Source organism: Eurosta solidaginis, chromosome X (assembly GCF_040869045.1).
Source record: "Eurosta solidaginis isolate ZX-2024a chromosome X, ASM4086904v1, whole genome shotgun sequence".
Taxonomy (NCBI): Eukaryota; Metazoa; Arthropoda; class Insecta; order Diptera; family Tephritidae; genus Eurosta; species Eurosta solidaginis.
Window position 1 is genome coordinate 177,599,872 of NC_090324.1, and position 24,516 is coordinate 177,624,387.

Below are 24,516 nucleotides of genomic sequence, written 5' to 3' on the forward strand. Positions count from 1 at the left end.
TAAGGATCACTCCCTTTTAAAATACTCATTACCACCTTTCATTTCTTCCGCTATGGCAGGCACCTTGTCGCGGTGCGGGGGCTTACGCCGCTTCCACGAGGCGCTGAACATACAAAAGGAGATGCTCCGGCATCCTCCGCCCGGCACCTCTTGTCCGCCAGATGCGTCTGTTTCCTCATGTTAGGGGCGGCATCTGGTACACACAGCCCTACCTGGTCAATAAGTTGTCAGATGCGTCTGTTTCCCCAGGTCAAGGGCGGCACCTGGCACACATAGACTTCATGGACTTAACGGCACGTGTGCGCCTGTTCACCATGTTAGGGGCGGCACACAACGACATCTGTTTTCCCCAGGTTAGGGGCGGTCGAGTCCGAGTCTTTTGGGAGGAGTGGTAGACTTAAAAGAATCTCCAAGGGTAATGGCGAATTCGGTTCGTCGGATATGAGTGAAAACGAAGGAAGAAAAGTTACGGTGCAGGGGGTCGTATCCCCAGTACCAGCGGTAAATGGTGGTCGAGAAGGCAATCTGGCGTCGAGATCCAGCGACTTCTAAGGTTGTGGAGCGGAACCCCAGGCTACACCGTCTACGAATGCTACTGGGAGAACAAGAGCTCTGTCCCTGCCCGAGCACGGCAAAAGCAGGATCTGGGCCTGGTTCTGAGGTAAGCGTCAGGTCTCGATTGAGGAGTCTAACCATCGTTAGCGCCACCGAGGATGAACTATCATCACTGGTGAGCGACGACGATGAAATATACTCCGAGGCTGAGAGCGTTCTGCTGAAGGACAAAGCCGAGATGTCAGGAACTGCGGAGGACAAAGGGTCAGAGTCGGAGAAGGTAAAAGGGGAACAGAAAGCCCTGAAGGGCTACAAAAACTCTTCCTACTACCTTCGCAAAATGCAGAAGAAAGATCATACCACTCCCACTGTGAGGCTCTTATTAAGAGACACAGAAAGGTAGTAGCAAAATACAAAGCAACTAACGCTGCTAAAGCTGACGGCCAGAAAGCGTCAAACGATCAGGGCAGGGACGCTAACAAAGCGTCCTCATCCCGATCGATGAGCGCACAAGGCCGGAAGAGGATCAGGTATGATGAGGAACCTGAAAAGGACTCGGAAAAGCGGAAACCGCACGCTACCTTCGACTGCCCATCAGGTCTACAAGTAGCCATCATCGACAAAATCAACCCTGACAGGAAGATAACGCCGGAAAGGTGGTTGCTTGTGGAAGGAAAGCTAATGGAGAGGATGCTCGAGGCTGACAAGCGAAGAGATATCCTTCGACGGCGCGGGCTGGCAGAAGGGCATCAAGCTCGTCGGCTGCTGCAACAAGAAATCTGAGGATTTCTTAACGAAAGCAGTCCACGGCTTGGGCGCTCTTTGGCCGGGAGCACAGTTGGAAGTGATCCCTCGCTCCAGTTTACCGCTTCGTCCGGTGGTCTCAGTATGATGCCACCTCCAGTAATGGCAACGGAGTCCATACTGAAACTACTGGGCAAGCAGAATAAAGAGATGAAGGCAGACCAATGGCAGGTGGTCTCGATGACCCCTTCCAAGACAAGGGCGGGCAGGGACCTGCTGATCGCAATTGATGAAACGTCGCTGCAAGCCGTAAAGAGGCTTCACAGGGTCGCTAGGTTTGGGCTGGGCTCCCTTAAGGTCTTTGTGCCTGTTGACAGGCCAGATGCCACAAAGGGAGAAGCTCGCGGTGGTGCAGATTAATTTGCACCACTCAGCTTCCGCCTCGCTTGACCTAACGAAATACATTATAGAAAACGGAGTGGACATAGCTCTAATCCAAGAACTCTGGCTGGTTAGGGGCAGAGTTTCCGGATTAGGGCTAGACGGCTACCGTCTACTTGCACCACAAGAGGGTAAAATTAGGGCATGCATTGTAGCTAAGATAAATATCAATCTATTTATTTCTACACAGCACTGCAACGGAGACCTCGTCACTGTAGTATGCGAACAAAAGTAGGAGCGCAAGCTGCTGCATACGCATAGAACAGGCCTTGTCATCGGCTGCGACGCCAACGAACATCATGAGCTATGGGGGAGCAGCGACACAAACGCAAGAGGTGAGTCCATTTTTAACTACTTACTTACTACTAACCTTGTATGCAACAAGACAACCAGCTAACGTTTAGGAATAGAATTAGAGAGGAAGTCATAGATATCACCCTGGCCACAGACTCTACCACTGTAAGAATCGATGACTGGAGAGTGTCAGACACATGCGCCTTTTCGGACCACAGTAGGATACTCTTCAACATCAATCTTGAAGTGGAAGTTCCCCGGCCATATAGAAATCCAAGAAAAATAGACTGGAACAAATATCCTGAAGTAGTATCTCACAAACTGGTATCCACGGAAATGGAAGTCAGACGGAGAGCTAACATATGGACAAGCAATTTTGAACTCTGTTGTCCCCTTACTAGACCACGGGTAAGACCTAGAACTACGTGTTGGAACACAGAGCTAATCCAACTCAGGTCAACAACAAGAAAACTCTTCAACAAAGCCAAACATAGCCGGCTGGAAGAGGACTGGGATGCCTACAGATGTAGCTTTAACTAATACAAAAGCTGCATCAAGAAGGCAAAAAGAAATCATGGGAGCAATACTGTGAGAACTTGGCGACGACAAATGAGGCATCAAAACTTCGCAAAATACTATCAGGATCTAGTTCAGCCCCTAGTAGCATAAGGAAGTCTGATGGCTCATGGACCGTCTCCAGCCAGGAAACTCTAGAGGTCTTGATGGATGCATACTTTCCTGGATGCACGGATACGACAGGCACGACGATACCAGAAACCCGCTCATACCCGCCGGAAACCGACGTTACGGACATCGTTGGACCTACAAATCGGCGGGACCGGATGGTGTGATACCGGCAATGTTACAAGCCGTTTGTGACGAACTGATAGCATATCTACACGGCATCTTCTCAAGATGCCTACAAGATGGTTATGTACCGAAAGCCTGGAGAAATGTACGGGTGGTTTTCATTCCCAAAGCAGGAAAACTTAACCCCTCGGAAGCCAAAGACTATAGACCAATAAGTCTCTCCTCCTTTATCCTTAAAACACTGGAGAAACTTATCGATCTACACATTAGAAACAATGCAAATCTCTGGCAGATAGATGCAGCACAGCATGCACACCAAAAAGGAAAATCCGTTGAAGGTGCCCTTCATGAGGCAGTCAGTGCCATCGAGAACTCACTAAGCTGCCAGGAATACACGTTGGCAGCTTTTCTCGACATTGAGGTCGCTTTCAACAACGTGCAAATGGAGGCCATATGCAAGGCTCTTACACGATATGGAACCCAAACATCTAAAGTTGCATGGATCGATTCTATGCTTAGGAGTAGAGTTGTCAACGCGACTTTAGGCACTGGCTCTATTGGCAAAGTGACCACCAGAGGCACCCCACAAGGCGGGGTGATATCGCCTCTTCTCTGGATACTGGTGGTCAACGAAATTTTTGAAATCTGTAAGAGAAAAGGAAGAAAGGTAGTTGCATACGCCGATGACTTGGTGATTCTGATCACAGGCAAATTCGTGCCAACCATCAGGAAGCTCATGGAATCGGCACTTTGCGACATTTCGCGATGGGCAGGGCAAAATGGGCTGGGGGTAAACTCAACAAAAACCGAACTTGTTCTGTTCACGACAAAGACAAATATACCCTCCTTTAACTTACGGCGCAATGTTAAACCTAGCTTCGGAAGCGAAATATCTTGGAATTATACTCGATTCCAAGATAAGCTGGAGAAGGAACGTTGATATGAGACCAAAGAAAACTCTAGCAGCATACTAAGCGTTCAAAAGGCCTTTTGGGCGGAACTGGGGACTGGCACCACATGTAATTAATGGCATGTACAGCACAGTCATTCGACCGATACTAATATATGGAGCTGTAGTCTGGTGGCAGGCGCTAGACAAAAAGAGTAATCAGCAGAGGATCGGGAAGGTACAAAGGCTGGAATACCGTGAGCAGCGCACCTTGGGAAGCGCTAAATGTCATCTTTCACTTGACGCCTCTACAAGTGTTCTTGCAGGGATAATTCGCTAGAGGAGCTCTACGACTAAGAGAATCTAACATGTGGAAAACAGCTAAGCCGGACACGCGACGATTCTGGACGATATGGCGAAGGGGAAATTAAACGGAATAATAACTGACCTAACATCCAAAACAGACTACATCACAGGGGTTTTGGACTTCCAGATTCAGAACATACGATATTCTTCAAGGGAGGAATGAGAAGTAGGCGTAGACATCGGCAAGGGCATCACAATATACACCGACAGCTCGAAAATGGAAAAGGGAACTGGAGCTCGGATGTACTCGACACATCTACAGCTAAGCCAATCATTCCGACTTCCTGACGCATGGAGTGTATTCCAAGCCGAGGTCTACGCCATAGACAGAGCGGCAAAGCTGCTCGAAGATAGCGCGGTCTCCAACACCGACGTAACAATCTTTGTTGACAGCCAAGCCGCCTTAAGGGCATTAGAGTCAAACGTGATAAAATCGAACATCGTGCGGAAGTGTAGAGCCTCTCTGGCTTCTATAAGTCATCTCATTGTCTCCCTTTGCTTGGTCCATGGGCACAGCGGCATTGAAGGGAATGAACTCGCGGATGAAGTGGCTAGGAAAGGTTCCGACTTAGACATAAGGTGGACAGCTCTGTCCGAACGCCGCTGAGTTGTCTCCTAGGGAGAAGCGACGAATATGAGAACAGGGCAACATACTTGCTATGGACCAATAGGGTTGCCTGCGAAGTCTCAAGGTCCTTATGGCCATGCTTGGATAGGAAGGGCTACAGCTACCTTCTCAAACTGAACAAATCTGCGGTTAGGGTACTTACGGGTGTCATCACAGGTCATTGTACTATTGCACCAATGCTCCAACGGTGGTGAATACCAACAAGCTCCCTCTGCAGAAGCTGTCAGGATGAGGAGGAAGAGGAGTCGATCTACCACTTTCTCTGCCGATGCCCGGCGCTTCAAAGAAGAAGGCTCAGATTTCTGGGCTCACGCTTCTTCGACAGCCTGGCAGAGGTTGGGAAGGGGGACGTCTCGCTTCTTCTTGGGTTCATCAGGGAAAACAAGTGGTTCGTTGAGAACCGCTAGGAGGTTCTTTTAATTCGTTCCACTCAATTTTTTTTTTTGCCAAATCACTTTATTTAATTTTAGTCCATTTCATTCTCTTTAGTTTCTTTCCAACTTATTTTTTTTTTCTTTGTTTATTTTATTTTATTTTATTTTTATTTGTTTACTTTAATTAAATTTTCTTTTATTTATTTTGTTTGGTTTCGTTTTACTTTATTTTTCTTTTATGTTATTTTTTTAATGTTATTGTTTTCAATTTTAGTTCATTTTATTTTATTGTTATTGTATTAACATTTTTGTTTATTAAAAATATAAATTATATAAAATTTATATGAAATTTGTAATTAAAACAAGTAAGGAAGGCTAAGTTCGGGTGTAACCGAACATTACATACTCAGCTGAGAGCTTTGGAGACAAAATAAGGGAAAATCACCATGTAGGAAAATGAACCTAGGGTAACCCTGGAATGTGTTTGTATGACATGGGTATCAAATGAAAGGTGTTAATGAGTATCTTAAAAGGGAGTGGGCCTTAGTTCTATAGGTGGACGCCTTTTCGAGATATCGCCATAAAGGTGGACCAGGGGTGACTCCAGAATGCCTTTGTACGGTATGGGTATCAAATGAAAGGCGTTAATAGTATTTTAAAAGGGAGTTGGCCTTAGTTCTATAGGTGGACGCCTTTTCGAGATACTGCCATAAAGGTGGGCCAGGGGTGACTCTAGAATGTGTTTGTACGATATGGGTACAAAATGAAAGGTGTTAATGGGTATTTTAAAATGGGGAGGGCCTTAGTTCTATAGGTAGCCGCCTTTTCGAGATATCGCCATAAAGGTGGCCAGGGGTGACTCTAGAATGTGTTTGTACGATATGGGTATCAAATGAAAGATGCTAATGAGTATTTTAAAAGGGAGTGGGCCTTCGGTCTATAGGTGGCCGCCTTTTCGAGATATCGCCATAAAGGTGGACCAGAGGTGACTCTAGAATGTGTTTGTACGATATGGGTATCAAATGAAAGATGCTAATGAGTATTTTAAAAGGGAGTGGGCCTTCGTTCTATAGGTGGCCGCCTTTTCGAGATATCGCCATAAAGGTGGCCAGGGGTGACTCTAGAATGTGTTTGTACGATATGGGTATCAAATGAAAGATGCTAATGAGTATTTTAAAAGGGAGTGGGCCTTCGTTCTATAGGTGGCCGCCTTTTCGAGATATCGCCATAAAGGTGGACCAGAGGTGACTCTAGAATGCGTTTGTACGATACGGGTATCAAATGAAAAGTGTTAATTATTATTTAAAATGGAGTGGGCCTTAGTTCTATAGGTGTCCGCCTTTTCGAGATATCGCCATAAAGGTGGACCAGGGGTTACTCCTGAATGCGTTTGTACGGTATGGGTATCAAATGAAAGGTGTTAATGAGTATTTTAAAAGGGATTGGGCCTTACTTCTCTAGGTGGACGCCTTTTCGAGATATCAGCATAAAGGTGCACCAGGGGTGACTCTAGAATGTGTTTGTACGATATGGGTACCAAATGAAAGGTGTTAATGAGTATTTTAAAATGGGGAGGGCCTTAGTTCTATAGGTAGCCGCCTTTTCGAGATATCGTTATAAAGGTGGACCAGGGGTTACTATAGGATGTGTTTGTACGATATGGGTATGAAATGAAAGGTGTTAATGATTATTTAAAAGGGAGTGGGCCTTAGTTATATAGGTGGACGCCTTTTCGAGATATCGCCATAAAGGTGGACCAGGGGTGACTCTAGAATGTGTTTGTACGATATGGGTATCAAATGAAAGGTTTTAATGAGTATTTTAAAAGGGGGTGGGCGTTAGTTCTATAGGTGACCGCCTTTTCGAGGTATCGCCATACAGGTGGACCAGGGGGGACTCTGGAATGTGTTTGTACGATATGGGTATTAAATGAAAGGTATTAATGAGTTTTTTAAAAGGGAGTGGGCCTTAGTTCTATAGGTAGCCGCCTTTTCGAGATATCGTTATAAAGGTGGACCAGGGGTTACTATAGGATGTCTTTGTACGATATGGGTATGAAATGAAAGGTGTTAATGATTATTTAAAAGGGAGTGGGCCTTAGTTCTATAGGTGACCGCCTTTTCGAGATATCGCCATAAAGGTGGACCAGGGGTTACTCCTGAATGCGTTTGTACGGTATGGGTATCAAATGAAAGGTGTAAATGAGTATTTTAAAAGGGAGTGGGCCTTACTTCTCTAGGTGGACGTCTTTTCGAGATATCGCGATAAAGGTGGACCAGAGGTGACTCTAGAATGTGTTTGTACGATGCGGGTATCTAATGAAAGGTGTTAATGATTATTTAAAAGGGAGTGGGCCCTTGTTATATAGGTAGACGCCTTTTCGAGATATCGCCATAAAGGTGGACCAGGTGTGACTCTAGAATGTGTTTGTACGATATGGGTATCAAACGAAAGATGTTAATGCGTATGTTAAATTAAAATGTAATTTTAAAAGGTAGTGGGCCTTATTTCTATAGGTGGCCGCCTTTTCGAGATATCGCCATAAAGGTGGACCATGGGTGACTCTAGAATGCGTTTGTATGATATGGGTATCAAATGAAAGGTGGTAATTAGTATTTTAAAAGGGAGTGATCCTTAGTTCTATAGGTGGACGCTTTTTCGAGATATCGCCATAAAGGTGGACCAGAGGTGACTCTAGAATGCGTTTGTACGATACGGGTATCAAATGAAAAGTGTTAATTATTATTTAAAATGGAGTGGGCCTTAGTTCTATAGGTGGCCGCCTTTTCGAGATATCGCCATAAAGGTGGACCAGGGGTTACTCCTGAATGCGTTTGTACGGTATGGGTATCAAATGAAAGGTGTAAATGAGTATTTTAAAAGGGAGTGGGCCTTACTTCTCTAGGTGGACGCCTTTTCGAGATATCAGCATAAAGGTGCACCAGGGGTGACTCTAGAATGTGTTTGCACGATATGGGTATCAAATTAAAGGGTTTAATGAGTATTCTAAAAGGGAGTGGGCCTTAGTTCTATAGGTGGACGCCTTTTCGAGATATCGCTATAAAGGTGGACCAGGTGTGACTCTAGAATGTGTTTGTACGATATGGGTATCAAACGAAAGATGTTCATGCGTATGTTAAATAAAAATGTAATTTTAAAAGGTAGTGGGCCTTATTTCTATAGGTGGACGCCTTTTCGAGATATAGCCATAGAAGTGGACCAGGAGTGACTATATAATGTGTTTGTACGATATGGGTATCAAATTAACTGTATTAATGAGGGTTTTAAAAGGGGGTGGCCCTTAGTTGTATATGTGAAGTTTTCGAGATATCGACCAAAATGTGGACCAGGTGGACCCAGAACATATTTATATATGTAATACCACGAACAGTATTCCTACCAAGATTTCAAGGGCTTTTGATTTCGCCCTGTAAAACTTTTTCATTTTCTTCTACTTAGTATGGTAGGTGTCAAACCCATTTTACAAAGTTACCCTGTTTCATCTCGTTTTCATATTTGGTATAGAACTATGGAATTTTTTTCATTTCGAGTTATTTTCGATATGGAAAAAGTGGGCATGGCGTGGTAATTGTCGGATTTCGGCCATTTCAGATAAGTAGGTGAACTAAGGTTAGTAAAGATATATCGATTTTTGCTCAAGTCATCGTGTTAACGGCCGAGCGGAAGGATAGTCGGTCGACTGTGTATACAAACTGAGCGTGGCTTCAACCGATTTCGACCATTTTCACAGGAAACAGTTATCGTTATAGAATCTATGGCCCTACCAAATTTCACAAGGATTGGTAAATTTTTGTTCGACATAACTTACTAATTCTCTATTCTGCGTCATACGGTCAACCAACCGACCAAGTTTCATCGCTTTATCCGTCTTTGGTAATGAATTATCGCACATTTTCGGTTTTTCGAAATTTTCGGTATCGCAAAAGTGGGCTTGATTGTAGTCCGATTTCGTTCATTTTAAATAGCGATCTGAGATGAGTGCCCAGGAACCTACATACCTACAAATTTCATCAAGATACCTCAAAATTGACTCACGCTATCATGTTAACGGACAGACGGATGGACGGACGGACGAACGGACATGGATAAATGAATTTCTTTTTTCGCACAGATCATTTTGATATATAGAAGTCTATATCTATCTCGATTAGTTTAGGCCGTTACGGATTGCCGTTATGCGAACAAAACTAATATACTCTGTGAGCTCTGCTCAGCTGAGTATAAAAATATATAAATCATATTGTAACGTAGCGTTACAATAACGTAAATCCTCCCTGTATTTCCTTATTCACTTAAACCTGAACCTCCCTGTACTTATTTTTCTATAGCATAGCTACCTGAACCTCCCTGTACTTATTTTTCTATAGCATAACCAACAACCGCTTGTACTTATTCTTTTATAGCATAGTCAACAACCACTAAATAGCAAACCAATGAAAATCACAATAATGGTGTGTTGACTTCTCAACCAGTTTGCGGCACCACCCATATAAACATCGAATTTGCATTTTTGCGATTCAGTCCTCGCAGGTGAGCCAGCGGGAGTGGATGTCTTTTTTAAGACATACTTTTCCCTCCTGCTAGCTGGCTGAGTGGAAGGGGCGCCGTCATGGCACGGGTCATCCTTCACTTAGGTAAGGACGACGGGGAGGATGCCTTGTGCTACTTTGCCCCCCGCGCCCTCCTAGGTGTTGAGTGGCCCGACGCCTTCATGGCCATTTAACCCTTTCCCCTCAGTTCTAGCTTAGGCTGGCTGAGTGGAAGGGGCGCGGGTCACCCTTCACTTGGGTAAGGACGACGGGGAGGATGCCTTGTGATACTTTGCCCCCCGCGCCCTCCTAGGTGTTGTGCGGCCCGATGCCTTAATGACCATTCCACCCCTTCCTCTCAGCACTGGTTCCGGCCGTGAGCCGATGCGTGCGCACAGGGGCTACCGCTGTGCCGTTAAGGTGCACTTCCCCTCCGCCCACGGGTCGACCCACGGTGTATCGGCTGGTACAACCCCGCCCCCCTTACGCACCTTCTACTAGTGTGCAAGTAGGGAGGCGGGGGTGTCCAGCGGTGAAACCAGCACTAACGAGTCCTCGCAGTCTCTTCCCCAGGTGACCGACCGGCTTCCTATCGATTCTGCCGAAGACTGCCGATCAATCCGATACCGTCAACCGACCCCGCCCGGAACGAGCCTCCGCTGTCCAGGTAAACCCCATCGCCAACCTACTTCCCCTCTCACCACTGCCCTGGTACGCGCTCCGTAGCCCACCGCCGCTGCCGTCGCATCGTCGCCCTCTGGTGCCACCGCTGCTTCCATCCCGCCGGCGCTACGCCGACCGTTGGCCGTCCGCCATACTACTGCCGTGCCCATCCCGCCTTGCTGGTGCCGCCGCTGCCCCACTAACCGTCGGCCGTTCGCCATCCTACCGCCGTTAAGCCGCTGCATCCGTCACGCCGCTGCTACGACGACCGTTGGCCGTTTGCCATCCTACAACCGTTCAGCCGCTGCATCCGTCACGCCGCTGCTACGACGACCGTTGACCGTTTGCCATCCTACAGCCGTTCAGCCGCTGCATCCGTCACGCCGCTGCTACGACGACCCTTGGCCGTCTGCCATCCTACCGCCGTTAAGCCGCTGCATCCGTCCCGCCGCTGCTACGACGACCGTTGGTCGTTCGCCGCCCTACCGCCGTTAGGCTGCTGCATCCGTCACGCCGCTGCTACGACGACCGTTGGCCGTTTGCCATCCTACAGCCGTTCAGCCGCTGCATCCGTCACGCCGCTGCTACGACGACCCTTAGCCGTCTGCCATCCTACTGCCGTTAAGCCGCTGCATCCGTCCCGCCGCTGCTACGACGGCCGTTGGTCGTTCGCCGCCCTACCGCCGTTAAGCTTCTGCATCCGTCACGCCGCTGCCACGACGACCGTTGGCCGCTTGCCATCCTACCGCCGTTAAGCCGCTGCTTCTATCCCGCCGCTGCTTCCGTACCGCATTACGAGTCCGTCCGTTACCCGACCGTTCAACCGCCCTACCGAACCCCCTCTACTCCAACGACCGTTAGCCGCCGCTCCACCCCTTCGCCATCTTGCGACGGAAAGCTGCTGTCCGCCTAATATCTCCAGCCGTGTGTGCGTGTGTTCGTAACACATAAATATCGTGTATTTATTCAGTAGGGGTTTGTGGGACCTTTACTCGACCCTGGATTGACTGAGCGTTACCCCAGCCTTAAACAAAACCCACCTCATAATATGGAAATGAAAAGAAATAAAACGAAATAATATTAAACTATATGAAATTAAACGGAATAAAATGAAATGAAATAGAATAGAATAAAATGAAATGATGTGGAAAAGAAACAAAGCAATATCAAACTATATGAAAAGGAACGGAATGATATAAAATGAAATAAAACAAGTAAGGAAGGCTAAGTTCGGGTGTAACCGAACAATTCACACTCAGTTGAGAGCTGTGGAGACAAAGTAAGGGAAAATCACCATGTTGTAAAAAGAACCTAGGTTAACCCTGAAATGTGTTTGTATGACATATGTATCAAATGGAAGGTATTAAAGAGTATTTTAAGAGGAAGTGGGCCATAGTTCTATAGATGGACGCCATTTAGGGATATCGCCATAAAGGTGGACCAGGCTTGACTCTAGAATTTGTTTGTACGATATGGGTATCAAATGAAATGTGTTAATGATAATTTTAAAAGGGAGTGGGCCTAAGTTCTATAGGTGGAAGCTTTTCGAGATATCGCCATAAAGGTTGACCAGGGGTGACTCTAGAATTTATTTTGTGGGATATGGGTATCAAATGAAAGGTATTAACGAGTATTTTAAAAGGGCGTGGGCCTAAGTTCTATAGATGGACGCCGTTTCGAGATATCGCCATAAAGATGGACCAGGGGTGACTCTAGAATTTCTTTGTACGATATGAGTATCAAATGAAAGGTGTTAATGAGTATTTTAAGAGGGCGTAGGCCTTAGTTCTATATGTGGACGCGTTTTCGAGATATCGCCATAAAGGTGGACCAGGGGTGACTCTAGAATTTGTTTGTACTATATGGGTATCAAATGAAAGGAGTTAATGAGTATTTTGAAAGGGAGTGGGCCTTAGTTCTATAGGTGGACGCATTTTCGGAATATCGTTATAAAAGTGGACCAGGGTTGACTCTAGAATGCGTTTGTACCATATGGGTATCAAACGAAAGGTGTTAATAAGTGTTTTAAAAGGGAGTGGGCCTTAGTTCTATAGGTGGACGCCTTTTCGGAATATCGTTATAAAAGTGGACCAGGGGTGACTCTAGAATGCGTTTGTACAATATGGGTATCAAATGAAAGGTGTTAATGAGTATTTTAAAAGGGCGTGGGCCTTAGTTCTATAGATGGACGCCTTTTCGAGATATCGCCATAAAGGTGGACTAGGGGTGAGTCTAGAATTTGTTTGTACGATATGGGTATCAAATGAAAGGTGTTAATGAGTATTATAAAAGGACGTGGGCCTTAGTTCTATAGGTGCACGCCTTTTCAAAATATCGCCATAAAGGTGGACAAGGGGTGACTCTAGAATTTTTTTGTACGATATGGGTATCAAATGAAAGGAGTTAATGAGTATTTTGAAAGGGAGTGGGCCTTAGTTCTATAGGTGGACGCATTTTCGGAATATCGTTATAAAAGTGGACCAGGGTTGACTCTAGAATGCGTTTGTACCATATGGGTATCAAACGAAAGGTGTTAATAAGTGTTTTAAAAGGGAGTGGGCCTTAGTTCTATAGGTGGACGCCTTTTCGGAATATCGTTATAAAAGTGGACCAGGGGTGACTCTAGAATGCGTTTGTACAATATGGGTATCAAATGAAAGGTGTTAATGAGTATTTTAAAAGGGCGTGGGCCTTAGTTCTATAGATGGACGCCTTTTCGGGATATCGCCATAAAGGTGGACTAGGGGTGAGTCTAGAATTTGTTTGTACGATATGGGTATCAAATGAAAGGTGTTAATGAGTATTATAAAAGGACGTGGGCCTTAGTTCTATAGGTGCACGCCTTTTCAAAATATCGCCATAAACGTGGACCAGGGGTGACTCTAGAATGTGTTTGTACGGTATGGGTATCAAATTAAAGGTATTAATGAGGGTTTTAAAAGGGAGTGGCCCTTAGTTGTATATGTGAAGGCGTTTTCGAGATTTCGACCAAAATGTGGACCAGGGCGATCCAGAACATCATCTGTCCGGTACCGCTAATTTATTTATATATGTAATACCACGAACAGTATTCCTTCCTAGATTCCAAGGGCTTTTGATTTCGCCCTGCCAAACTTTTTCATTTTCTTCTACTTAATATGGTAAGTGTCACACCCATTTTACCAAGTTTTTTTCTAAAGTTATATTTTGCGTCAATAGACCAATACAATTACCATGTTTCATCCCTTTCTTCGTATTTGGTATATAATTATGGCATTTTTTTCATTTTTCGTAATTTTCGATATCGAAAACGTGGGCGTGGTCATAGTCGGATTTCGGCCATTTTTTACACCAATACAAAGTGAGTTCAGGTAAGTACGTGAACTGAGTTTAGTAAAGATATATCGATTTTTGCTCAAGTTATCGTGTTAGCGGCCGAGCGGAAGGACATACGGTCGACTGTGTATAAAAACTGGGCGTGGCTTCAACAGATATCGCCCTTTTTCACAGAAAACAGTTATCGTCCTAGAATCTAAGCCTCTACCAAATTTCACAAGGATTGGTAAATTTTTGTTCGACTTATGGCATTAAAAGTATCCTAGACAAATTAAATGAAAAAGGGCGGAGCCTCGCCCATTTTGAAATTTTCTTTTATTTTTGTATTTTGTTGCACCATATCATTACTGGAGTTGAATGTTGACATAATTTACTTATATACTGTAAAGATATTAACTTTTCTTTTAAAATTTGAATTTAAAAAAAAAAATTTTTTAAAAGTAGGCGTGGTCGTTCTCCGATTTTGCAAATTTTTATTAAGCAGACATATAGTAATAAGAGTAACGATCCTGCGAAATTTCATCATGATATCTTCAACGACTGCCAAATTACAGCTTGCAAAACTTCTAATTTACCTTCTTTTAAAAGTGGGCGGTGCCACGCCCATTGTCCAAAATTTTACTATATTTCTATTATGCGTCATAAGTTCAACTCACCTACCAAGTTTCATCGCTTAATCCATATTTGGTAATGAATTATCGCACTTTTTCGATTTTTCGAAATTTTCGATATCGAAAAAGTGGGCGTGGTTATTGTCCAATATCGTTCAGTTTAAATAGCGATCTGAGATGAGTTCCCAGGAACCTACATACCAAATTTCATCAAGATACCTCAAAATTTACTAAAGTTATCGTGTTAACGGACAGACGGACGGACGGACGGACATGGCTCAATGGATTTTTTTTCGATACTGATGATTTTGATATATGGAAGTCTATATCTATCTCGATTCCTTTATACCTGTACAACCAACCGTTATCCAATCAAAGTTAATATACTCTGTGAGCTCTGCTCAACTGAGTATAAAAATATAAATCATATGGAAATTAAAAGAAATAAAACGAAATGATATGAAGTGAAACTAAATAAAATAGAATATTATGAAGTGAAACGAAATGAAATTTAACGAAATGCCAGAAATTAATTGAAATTAAATAAGATAATATGAAATAACATGAACTTAAGTGAAATGAAACGAAATGAAATAGATTGAAACGAAAGAAAATGAAATGATATGAAACTATATGAAATGAAACTAAATTAAATAGATTATTATTAAGTGAAACGAAATGAAATGGAATGAAGTGAAAGGGGTTAATTGAAATTCAATAAGATAAAATGAAATTACATGGAATTAAATGAAATGAATCGAAATAAAATGGAATGAAATGAAATAAAATGAAACAAATTTCAATTAAATGGAATGCAATGAAATAAAATATAACAAAATGAGGAAAAATGCAGTGTAGTAAATGAAATGAAATAAGATAACATCAAATTATGTGGGATGAAATTAAGGGAAATGAAATGGAATGGAAATGGGAATGAAACGAAATTAAATAAATTGAAACGAAATAAAATGAAATGATATGAAACTATATGAAGTGAAACTAAATAAAATAGATTATTAATAGGTGAAACGAAATGAAATGGAATGAAGTGAAAGGAATTAATTGAAATTCAATAAGATAAAATGAAATGGCATGGAATTAAATGAAATGAATCGAAATAAAATGGAATGAAATGAAAAAAAAAAAAATGAAACAAGTTTCAATTAAATGGAATGCAAAGAAAAAAAAATAGAACAAAATTAGGAAAAATGCAATGTAGTAAATGAAATGATATAGGATAACATCAAATTATTTGGGATGAAATTAAGGGAAGTGAAATGAAACAACGGGAAACGATATGGAAATAACATGAAACGAAAGCAAATTAAATGAGACAAAATGAAACGAAATGGAGCACAATGAAGCGGAATGAAATGAAATAAAACCAAATGAACAAAAAATATAACGAAATGAGATGTACGGATGTATGTATGTATTTTCATTTCGTATCAGCTTGATAAATATTTATGCGTGGTGCCAAGCTAATGCAACATAAGTGGTTAAGAAAGCATAGGTACATCTCTTGAAAAATAGTCTTTGGTAAAAATTTGTAAACATTTATTTGGAATTCTTAAACAAAATTAAATTTTTTGGTATATTTGTATGCACATGATAAGGTTCTTGCACTAAGGAGATTTAATTCTTCAATATATTTTTTATGCTAATTTGTACGAGTATTCTGACCGTTAAGACAAAATAACTAAGTATAAAGTTTTAATTTTTTCATGGCAGCCCTAAATGTATTCTTTTAGAACACAGTTACATTTCACAAATTTTCGTATTAAAATTTCTAAATAATTTGTGAAAGCTGTGCTTATATCGAATTAATTTAAAATCAAAAAAGTGTTTTTAACAAAAAGAAATCGCGTACATTTATCCTGCAAAGGTTTTTAGTGAATACCTACTCAAAAACCAATTGTGTAAAATTTCACTTGATATATAAACGTCTCTTTGTTGTGCATCTATAATACTTCTAAGCCTGCAAGCCACAAATTTCTATAAAGTTAAAAGTGTTTTGGGTTGGTGTCTTACTAAATATGCCTCCTACAAGAAAGCGGACACATTTACGCAGAAGAACCCGATATGCAACGAATCAAATTAACTAACTATCTAATCATACCCAGGAACTTGAAGATCGCAATGAACGTCAAAGAATTCGGAGAAGACAGACCAGTGAAGCGCGACATACGACTAATAATGGAGCAAGTTTGAATGGAGCTGCTTTTAATTACGATATGTCAATTGATTACAGTGCATATAAACTGTGTTGTATTGCTATTGGACCTATGAACTCAGTTTGCCAATATTGTAAGGCATTGAAATACAAAAATGAAGCCAATGGATTGTGTTGCGCCAATGGTAAGGGGAAATTGATACCATTGCCTCCAGGAACAGATTCCCTACACTTTTTAAAGAATATTCAGCACCCCAACGACTGCTTCCAAATGAAATCATTTGGAGCAACAAAAGTAGTTCAGGAAAATTTCATGCCAACCTTTAAAGTTTGTAATAGTATACACAGTTTACATATTTTTGCAATACATTCTTTCCTTTTATAGATGCAAAGTCAAATATATCACAGAGCCGGTTCTTTGTTACCACTGCCAGATTGCGACCACAAGTTTTTGCAAACTTATTTTATACGCAATTCTCCACAAGAAATCATTGTGCACATAACAATTCAATGAAAAGGTCAATTACAAAACTTATTTCACGAAACAATCAATTATTTTTATTATTTAAAAGTGCAATGGATATGATGTCATCTGATGATCACAAAATTGTTATCAGAGCAGATAAAACTCTCGTGGGCCAACATGTAAGACGTTTTAATGCACCTACTACACTATGCGACAAAATCAACTTTTTTCCTGGGTATTGGACCAAACCAACTTTTTTGAGGAGATTGAGGCTTAAGTATAAAAAGTACTATCTTCGTTTTCCTAATTTACCCCCCAAAAAATAGATATCGGCTTTCGAATTTCGAAATTTAATTTTTTTTGTTAACGCGTTCAGCAAATTAAAAAAGTAAAAATGTGGTGGTGGTCCGCTCTTTTCCCTTATTTGAAGAGCTGAATTTTTTTTTTTTTGAGAAATTTAGTACAACAGCAGCTGCTACGCGAAGTCAGAACTTCGAGAAATGAAAAACCTGATATTTCCGAATCTTCGCTGCACATATCAAAAATCTTAGTATGGCTGGAAGGTGGTTAAATGGTCTTTATTTTGATATGCATATCTTTAAAAAAAAATTTCCAAAACCCCTGTTTAAGCGAAAAAATGCGTTTTTTTACCAAAAATTTATTTAAACCAACACAATTTCTAACTGGTAAAACTATTGAATATTGAATAAATCATAAACTTGTATTAAATGTGCTATTTTCAAAACTAAGCACTGCGCCTTTTGAGCTCATAACAGTGCTAATGTCCAAAGTGCTTCCTAACAAATTATGAGGATCATCTATGCCATGATTTAAATGTGTGTAAAAACGACAACTAAACCAGTCCCTACATAAAAATTTTGTACAATTAAATCAAATAAAGCTCGACTACACAGTAGAATTGCATTTAAGCTTGTGTTTGATAACCTAAATTTATTAAAAGATATATGGACATATTTCAAATGATTTTACATATTGTTTGAAACAAGATTATGTTCTTAATCTACACCGTTAAAGCCTTGGTCACGGTCAATTTCGTTCTCAACCTCGTTCAAGCTTTCCTCAGCAATCTTTAGCCACCAACATATATAAGCAATCATGGCGTTTAGCTTTTTGCCTCCAATGGTATAGCTGTTTGGTGGAAGCGTTCTCCCTGTTCATAGGATTCGGTAGAAAGTTGTATCTCTAACCAGTCGAGATGAGCTTGCATCAAATGCAAGACATATGAACGTGTGCTTTTGAAAACGCTTCCACTAGGTTGTTGACATACTATCGAAAATTGCCATCACGCTGATTTCCAAGAACCTTAGTAATAACAATATTTAACGCACCCCAAGCAATCGCAGCATTAGTATCTTAGGTTGTAATGAAATCTTAGCTTTTTATCATCTTTCTAATGTCCGTACCGTTAAAAATACCTAAACATGTATTAAAATATATAAATAAAAGGCATGTGAAAATGTAATTTAAATACGAACCTGCTTCAATTTTGGCGCAAGAAAGTTTAGGAAACATTTGTCTCAGACAAGCTTTTGGAGCATCATTGGTAAATTTTTTATGTAGTGGCGGAATCAAGATTTTCTAACGATTTACTAGAGGACTGTTTATGACGTTTGCTTTCCCAACAGTATATTCGTATCGTAGTGGCCAATCTGTTTTATTGTATTGTTCTCCGGTATAACGCGTATCCCACAAACAAATAAAGCACATATTCCTTGGCCATCCAGATGGTGGCAGTCCCATGATAGGGGCTACTACTTTCATGTCTGCACATACTCTCCACTGGAATTGCTCGTACAGTATATAATTGAGAAGGACATTCAAGTTGTTGTATGTTTCAAGCCTGTCTATATTGTATGCTAGTAGGACAGGTGGAATACTTTTGTCTTTGTACAGACTGCTTTTAAACTGGCTTTGTTATAATCGACGAAGAGGCGCCAATCGGGTTGAGTATGATTTATACTCATCTCGTGCATCAATCCGGCGATATCAGGGCAATAGGTAAACGAGTTAGCATCATTTACAGTAAAACATTGTTTAATAGATGCCTGCCCGTTACGATAGCCCGACGTTCTTACATCTGATGGCAAGTGGCTTCCATACTTTAAAAATTGTGTCAATTCTTCGGATTGTCTTTTTGATAGGGCGAGTTATCTCACCAGTTCATCTAAATCACGTTGTGTAATGAGCCTCACTAATCCAGTTGATTTAGATGGAACAAATGTCTCATCACATTCGTATGGAATATTCACAGAAGCTGTTTCCAGCGTTGCTTGACAAGGGCTTCTTCTAATAGGTGCGGGAATGTTATAGCTATGTGGTCTTGGCAGTCGCATATACAAACTTTGAATGCACTCTCTTTTGCGACATTTTATCCGGTTATCACCAATATCGTAATTTAAACATACATGACAAGTGCTTCTGTTATGTAAGTCCCCGGCATATGCATGAATATGCTCAAGATGCCATGTCATATGTTCGGCATTATGGCACAGCAGATTTATTCATCACATTTACGTGCAATCCACAATGGATAGAAAATAAACCAGCGTTATTCCCTGGCCAATCACCTATTGATTTTCATGACATTACAGCAAGAGTCTTCAGACAAAAACTGAAATCGTTATGTATATTGGGCCAAGTTTTATAATTGTACAATAGTACTTTTTGGAGCTTTCTGGCCGGCTTTCTTTTAAAATAAAACAAATGTTTACTTCTTTATTCTACACGTTTCGACGCTTGCATACGCGCAATTTATGCTATGTACATCATCCCGATAATTTACAACTTTCGATATATTTTGTTGTATGCGCAGCCCTTCTAACGTCAACCTTCTTCTTATTCTGTTCTCCATGTCCAAAATCTTTACATTATCGAAATCAGCTGTGTGCTTGCAACCCGTCAGGTGCTGCGCTAAAGCTGTGGTGTTTTTGTTGTTTTTTGCGTCTAACCTGTGTTCATTTACTCTCGTGTTGACCGATCATTTCGTTTGTGCCATCTATACCTTCCCGCAAAATTCCCCCTCTTTTCCTCCACCACATGGTATTTCGTAGATTACATTGTGTAGTTGCTCCTTCTTGATTTTGTTTTTGGTTTTCATTTATATTTTTTGGATTGTATGATTTGGTTTGTGTGCATAGCTTATGTTGTTGGCTTTAATCGTTTTATGTAATGTGTTGCTGTCAGTTAATTTTGGTATGTATGTGACGCCTGTGTATACTTTTCCATTGCTTTCTTCATTTAGTGTTGTTGCGTTGTTACTCGTTTTTTGTTTAGTTTTGTTTCTCGCCGTGCCTATTAGACCGTGTATTATTTTATTTGGGTATACATTTTTTTTCAAGTATGATCTGAATCGTTTTCTTGTTCTGCTCCATGAACTCCTGGTCACTCAAGGAGTAAACTTTGTTAATAAAGTTGATTATTGTATTTCTTTTTTTATTCCATGGGTGGTTTGATTGGTAATTGATCATTATAAATGATGCAAAGGCTTTTTTGTACCAATTCGTTTTTACTTTGTTTCCGATGTTGTGGATTTCCAAGTCCAGAAAAGCTAATTTGTGATGTTTTTCTTTTTATAGTGTAAATTTTAATTTGTTGTGTTGCTCGTTGAAAGTTTTTAGAATTTCGTCTACGTCTCTTGCACTAACAATAGCGAAAATATCATCTACATATTTCGTTATTTATTTTATATTTATGTCTTTAGATTTTAGCTCAATGGTACTGTCGTCAATACTTTTGTCGAGGACTATATCTGCTATTGCTGGTGATGGAGGATTTCCCACCGGCATCCCATAAACTTGCTGGCAATGGTTATATTCGTATACAAAGTATTTGTTTTCTATCAGGCAGAACTCTAGAATATTGAGGAATTGGCATTTAGTAATTTTAGTATGATTTTTTTAGATTCGACCATTGTTTCATAATTGTGCTGATCCCTAGATGGATGGGGATATTCGCAAATAGTGATACGCCGTCTAGGGATATAAGTATTCCATCCTCGTCAATGGTTACAGCTTTTATTTTTTATTTTAATTGAACTGAATTTTTAATATTATATTTTTCGGAAATAATGTTTTTTAAAATTTTTCCCACGAATTTGGATAGTTTCGAGCAGGGAACATAAATCGAGGATGAAATTGGGCGAAGTGGTGTGTCTTCCTTGTGCACTTTCGGTAAGCCATAAAGTCATGGGGCTGTGGCAGCCGAGCATGTTAAATACTGCTTCAGTTTTGCATCAACATTGTGGCTCTTGTACATGTCATTGGCAATTCTATTGTTTATTTTCAACAAATATTGGGTGGGATCATTTATTATGGTTTTGTATGTGCCTTTGTCGTTCAAGAGGTCTTCCATTTTCTTCTTGTACTCTGGTTTATACATCATTACGGTTCTGTTCCCTTTGTCTGCATTCGCAATCACAATATCATCTTTGTGTTGGTATATGACCCTTTTTGTTTCTTCATACACTTGTAAAATAAATTTATCTTTTTGGCTATTTCTTAGTTTATTTTTAAACGTGTTTACCCTTGTTGCAAATTTACATCTCACCATATCTTTTTCTCTCTCATCTGTTATGGGGTGTATACTTTGTTCGACGTCCGCTATAATGTGCAGGGGTGAGAACGTTTTCCCAGATATGGGAAGGGCGAACTTATTAATCATGGATAGTAACCATTGACATTCAGGAGGGATGTCTATTCTCGTTTTATTCGTAAACCACCCGGTATTGTGCTTTAGGTCGAACTTCTCAATGTTTTCCTTGATCGAATTTTGCAGTTTTTTCTTTTCTATAACGCTTTTTGTGCGTAGCATGAATTGTTGTTACTAGTTGTATTCCTATACCTCTAAAGTATCGTGCAAATGTTGTTGAACCTTTCGAATTGCTCGATTTTCTATATAAATTTTCATGTTTGTTTCTTTGATTTCCAGACATAGAACTTTGTTCAAAAATTGGTTTCAATTTTTCGCATTTCATTTTTTGTTTTTTCCAGTGTAAACACGTGTATTATATTTGTGGTCTTGCCCTTTAAATGTGGTGGTACTATTCCAAAGTCCTTACATTTCAGAAGATATTTTAGCCCTTGTTGTTTAGCAAGATTTTTGTGGTGTTTTCCGTATTTTTTGATATTAAGACAGGTGTCGACGTCGTATTTACCAACACATTAGATACAACCATACTACATACAATCAGACACAAAACACAAATGACGCGCCTCTTGACTCCTATATTATAGTATAGTATGATGCACTATTCCGACAAGAGAGATATTGGTACTTTAGAATACCAAATGACCAGGTTGGCCCAACGCCACAATGATATTTCTACCTTCTATCAGAAAGTCTATCAACATCTTTCGTTAATCCTTGACAAAATTTCCTGTCTCCACTTGGGCGAAGAGTCCATCAGAGCCATGACAAACTCTCTACAGAGAGAAAGCTCTGGATAGGTAGGACACAGGCACTGCACCTGTGTCAAAAACTTGATAACATGTCCTTCCGAATGAACCACGCGAACACTGTGAATAGATCAATTAACAAGGGACCGCCACGACAAATTATAACAATAACAGACCCTTCTATCCCAACAGTTTAATCGACGACCAAATAGGTACCCAAATTATCCATTCATGCCACAGACAAATGGTCCTGGCCACTACAATTACCCCGGATATGATCAAGGATTCCGCACGGGATACAACGGCCACACCAATTATCCCCAGTATAACCCAAATTTCCGTTCGAACCCAACAGGATACAACAATCAAAATAATTACTCCAATAATGACAGAAACAATCTACTACCAAAAAACCACCAGTACCCATGGATGTAGACCAGTCCAAACATTCCAGGCAGGTCAACTATCAAAACCGGCCGCAGAAAACCAAAACAATTTCGCGCAGAAGCATCCCCTTTCTACCCAACATCCTCACGCAGCAAATAAAATGCAAAAAACATTTTACGCCGACACGGGCTACAATAAACCGGATGAACACTATGATCAAGCAGATCCTCACCAAATCTACGAGGATAATCCAGTCCTAAATAATTATGGAAATGAAAATCAACTAGACCATGCACCAAAAAGTAACCTTAATTTAACCATAAACAACAATCCGGCCCTGAACGAGCTGGAGTGCATCATGCATCATCCATCTTCACTCCTCTACTACGAGTTCATTGCTAGGAGCGGAGATGGACTAGACTTTTTGATTGATACCGGCTCGAGTAAAAATTACATGCAATCCTCTAGGATAAGAAATCCAATTCCTAATGAGCATACTTTTAAAGTTAACTCTGTCGCAGGAGACATAGGGACATAGGGAGGGTAGGCAAAATTAAAATTTGTATTTTACCAACAGAAAAACTCCTTTCATGGAATAATAGGTAATGACACGCTCAAACAACTGCAAGTAACAATCCACACTGATAAAAATATTATGACAATTTTCGAAAATATAGTTATCCCTCTAAAACAAAGGGTGTCACAAGAAGTGAATAATGTAGGAATAAAACTACCACATGTTTCTGCCGAAATTCAATCAAAAATTAATGGCATAATTGTGAAATGTCCCAATCTGTTCTCAGATCCCCATGAAAAACTAACATATACTACCTTAGTTAAGGGCGAAATCCGCACTAGCAGCGACACACCCGTTTATTCCAAGCCATATCCTTATCCAATGGCGCTTAAAGAAGAAATAGAAAGGCAAATAGAGGGGCTCCAAGATTATGGGATAATTAGGACATCAAAATCCCCCTATAACTCACCAGTCTGGATAGTAGACAAAAAGTTGAACGCCTCTGGTAAAAAGAAATACCGGATGGTGATCGACTATCGAAAGCTCAATTCAGTTACAATACGCGATAAATACCCCATACCAGAAATAAATGAGGTTCTTGCAAATCTCGGAAACAATTCACTATTTACCGTTATTGATCTTAAAAGCGGATTTCATCAGATACCACTCCGTGAGTCCCATATCGAGAAAACGGCATTTTCCGTGAACAACGGAAAGTACGAATTTCTCCGATTGCCATTTGGGCTTAAGAATGCTCCGTCCACATTTCAAGGAGCACTGGATGATATCCTCCGACAACATATCGGTATAAGATGCTACGTCTACATCTATGATGTAATAATATTTGGGAAAAACGAAGAGGAGCACTTAAAAAATATTGAATTAGTGTTCAGAACCCTTGAGAGAGCAAACATGAAAATACAGCTAGACGAGAGTGAGTTTGCTAAAAAGGAAGTAGAATTCCTGGGGTACGTTGTTACTCCGGGAGTAATAAAAGCAAACCCAAAAAGGTAGAAGCCATAGTTAATATACCTCCTGTTAAAAATCTTAAGGAACTTCGTTCGTTCCTTGGCATGGCAGGCTATTATAGAAGATTAATTCAGGACTTTGCCAAGATCGCTAAGCCACTTACGGCCATTGTGCGAGGCAAATTTGGAAATATTTCCAAAAACGCATCAAGGAAGCAATCCATTACCCTAGATCAGGAAACATTAAATGCATTCGACAAAATAAAAAACACCCTTACTTCACCGGACATCGTTCTGTCCCATTCGAATTTTGAAAAGGACTTCGAACTGACCACGGACGCATCGGACTTC

General features: G+C 40.9%; 1 protein-coding gene across 1 annotated transcript in view; it reads right to left on the reverse strand.

The window, feature by feature from the left end:
• Positions 1 to 24,516, reverse strand: part of LOC137234581 (cytochrome c oxidase subunit 5B, mitochondrial-like) — a 676,037-nt gene that overhangs the window by 349,642 nt on the left and 301,879 nt on the right. The gene's annotated exons all lie outside the window — the stretch shown is intronic.